Genomic DNA, 4101 nt, shown 5'->3' on the forward strand with positions numbered 1-4101 from the left:
TCCTGCTGCTACTTGGGCTCTTTTTAGCTCTGTAGCATTTTATGTTTAGGTTTTTTATCACTCCTTTGGTCCTCCAGTTACACATACTGTGATGACTCTTAAGTGACCGCAAAACTTGATGATGTTAGTAGATTTAAAGGCACACTGCTATGTAAGCAGGGAGGTGCAGTGGATCAGTAGGCAGCACTTTTGCCTCACATCTCCAGGTTTGGGGGGTCCTGCTTTGCTGCCATAGTCCAAAGACATGCACTTAGACTCAATGGTATCTCAAGTTCGCCCATATTAGGGTATGACTGCATGTTCCCAGTGATGGACTTGCATGCAATCCGGGGGTCTACCCCTGCATCGTTCAACATGGAGTAGATTCCAGGTCTCCATGACCTCATCCAGCAAAAGCAGTCTAAAGATGGATGGATGGTATGTAAGTCATCTGTTACACACAGTACCACTGAAGAGCCCAGACACATCTGCTCTCAATGTATCTGTCTCTCTTTCACCTGTTATTCATCTTACTTCAAGATAACTTCAAGGTGTGCTTAGGGTTGGGGTTCAAACTATGAAGCAATGCATATTAAATACTGCAACAACAAGAGAATGGTCAACATCTCAAGTTTTTCTCAAATTTTAGACCCTCAAAACAGCCCCCTTTTGCTTTGATGACAGCATTGCAGACTCTTGCCATTCTTTCAACCGGCTTCCAGATGTAGCTTCTCCAATAGTCCTGAAGGTGTTTCCAAAAGTTTTGGGCACTAGTTGGCTACCTTACTTTTACTCTTTGATCCAACTCATCCCGTACCAGCTGTACAAATGGTGCTTTAAGTGGGCCGGTACTCTAAACACCTCTTTGTCTTTATCTTCTGAATACCGGGAATATTTCTTATGTACCAACACAGAAAAACAAGAGTACTGATCTTTGCCCATTTCAAACACCGTCTTTATGGTCTAGGTGGGGGGATTGTGGGAACCAGATCATCTGTCACAGCACTAGGTGGGGGGATTGTGGGGACCAGATCGCCTGTCACAGCACTCTATTTTGTGTCCTTTTTCACAAGATAATACTTACTACATAACTTCAAGGGGTCGATCTCTTCCCATGTTTACAAAATAATACTGCCTACATAACTTCAAGGTGTGTTTAGGGTTGAAAACCTTTTTTGAAAAAGAAATGACTTTCAGTAGGTTTTCAATAGTAGCATATTTAAATGCAGGATCACAAAAACACAATGTTGTGGGTCATGTTTTTCTTATTCTTCCATGAGGAATTAGTTAGCTGTCTGAATTAGCTAGCTGTCTGTATGGACATGGGGTCTGAAATCCTGGTTACTTACCATCTTGACCTTGACTTATTATGTACCATTATAACCTATATTTCAGATAATTATTTATGTGAAATAATAAAGCAATTTAATATAATTTTGCATTGTATGAGCAGTTAACACACTTTCATTTTATGAAAAATTCTTACTGCATTCAGCTGCTAAGCATAATCCAATGCTGTTTTTTAATGTAGTATTTTGAGCTGATTATAAATTATTGAAAAGCAGCAGGTGTGTTTATCCAAAGTTCAAGAAAAGGGCGTCTGGTTTGGGAGGACAACATCACTGGAAGTTTGTTACTTTTCCCACATAATTCATAAGCTGTGTTTCTCTCCACAAGAACTGCTCTTTTGCATTCAGAAGATATTCTTTTAATTTTTTCTCCTTGTCATAATTATTTTCCTATACCCACACTGGACGACCCCATGTGAATAACACACAAAGATCAATGGAATCACAGATCAAAAGAATGAACTTTTCCGCAAAAACCAACAGAGGAGTCCTTCCATTGCCCTGGATGTGAAGAAGGATGTAAGAGATTTACTTACTTTCACACACTTCCCAGCCTCCCGTCCAGTAGCTCCTGTGTTGGCTGTGGTATCAGAACTGTATGTAATCGCAATCGAGCAGCAATATAGCGCCTTATCTTGTTTTTGCACAGTTCTTGCACTCAGACCAGACTTCTGTTAATGTTAGACCTCCTGCTGAGTTGGAGCACAGTGACCAGAGAGACTCTGTTGGTTAGGAGGCTTTGACTCCTCCCCATGTCTTCACTGCTGTTAAGGACGGACATGTATTATGTAAAAGGTATATATGATATATGCATCACTGTTTGATCATGATGAACGGACATGGTGATCCACACCCATATTAATCTTTGGCATGTGAGAACTGTATCATGTTAAATTCACCTTAATATTTACACAATGTTAATAAAACATATATTGGGAAATATCAAAATGGACCCTGGTCAGCTGAAGGAGGTGTTACATGCAGATGTGACGGGTTCTTGTTGGGGTAATGGACCATTATCTCGCTGGCAGCTTCTCACTCAGCCTGGGATTATGTTCTTCTGCATTCTCAGAATTCATGAAAATATCTCATTGGAAATGCACTGAAAAAAGTGCAATTGTGCAACATTTAATAAGAGCTTCCACAATTTTAAAACATAGCATGCACACCACATGCTTTTTCAGTATAATGTAATAAAGTATAATGCATAATGTATAAAACTAAACAAATACAGAGTTGTCTTTTTGATACTACAAATATTTTTGCGACAGTTGTGACAATTGCAGAAATAAATGTTGTTGACGATAAATTTCGTTGACAGATCTTGACAATTGTGAAAATTAACATGTATATGTTAATGTACAATCGTCTTGATTTAAACATTTATATAACAACACTTATTTTCCATGCATTACTGTTCAGTATCACATGCATTTATATTTATTTGTACAAAGCAGAAGTGCTTAACACATACTTGACAATCAAAAGTCCTTTTCAAAATTAATATATTATGTTTCAGTCTTCAATGCCTGGCACATAAAGAAAAAAATACATTTTGAATAGCACAAAATTGCCAAAACAATTATCAGTTGCTTTCTTTGTAAACACAAGAACACCCGTCAGCATTACACTACATATCCATTTTTAAATCACAGACTGTTTCATATCAAAATGTTATTTATTTAGTCAACAATGTAGAAGCAGTCATTTTTCACAGCTCTTTTGCAGAGCTCTGAGCTTCTTCGTCCATATATCTGTTGTCAAAAACTTTCATGCATTTTAGCTCCAATACACCAAAAAAAATCTTTCGATTGTGGCAGTATGACTATTTTAAGTACCTGTGCCTTTGGGTGGGCGGGCCGATTTGTGTTGTGATTCGTGGTAGCGCCCTATAAAAGTGGCGGTGGTTGGCTGGGGGTCGAGCGCTGGCAAGGTTCTTCCGGTTACCTGACTTCGTGGTAAAGATCTGCATACGACGGATTTATTGGAGGCGGCTGTTTGGTAGGTGGCAGCGGGTACGTTTTATTCCATTCTGTTTCGGCTCACTTGTACTCAACCGGTGGGTGCACGTTGCTGCGGGTAAATGGTGGGGCTGGCGACTTGTAATGGGCTTGTGTAAAATCGCCCGTAAGTTCGATCTAGGTTCGTGATTGTGGGTTTTAATTTGTTAAAATTGTTTTGCCTGGCGCCATCCTTTGCAGGCAACGTGGAGGGAGTTTATCCGGCTGGTTGGAGATCACTACGCCATTAAGCATTGCTGCTCTGCCTGCTTTTACAGCTGCGGTCTGGATTGCCTGTCCTGCAGTTGCTGCTGCTTTGCCTCTTTGCCTCTGCTCTTGTTTTCTCTCCTTTTTTTTTTGTATTGAATGTGAGGGATTTTTATCTTGTGTGTTTTAAGATTCTTTGGGGTTGGGATGCCATTAGGGAGGAGGGGAACTTTGTGGTGGCATGTTGTATTGTGTGTATGCATGGGAGTTGTAGTGTTTTGTTTCAGGATGCCATCTGCTGTTTTGTCTGTTTAACCTCCTACCCTGTGTGGACCAGCCCCGAGGTTTTATCTCGTCGTGTGGATGGTGTTTTTAATTTTGTTATAATAAAAGATTGTAAGTGGAGCCACGTCTCTTGCTGCCGTGTATAACGGACCTGAGTACCTTTCTCTTGGAGTTTCATTTAGCTTAGGAACTATTTCCCTGGGCGCAATTCCCAGGGTGGCGTAGTCGGTGTCTTAAGGGGTGGTTCCCCTGAACTCTGAGCCCAGCGCTGCGACACAAAC

Source organism: Brienomyrus brachyistius, chromosome 8 (genome assembly GCF_023856365.1).
Source record: "Brienomyrus brachyistius isolate T26 chromosome 8, BBRACH_0.4, whole genome shotgun sequence".
Lineage (NCBI taxonomy): Eukaryota > Metazoa > Chordata > Actinopteri > Osteoglossiformes > Mormyridae > Brienomyrus > Brienomyrus brachyistius.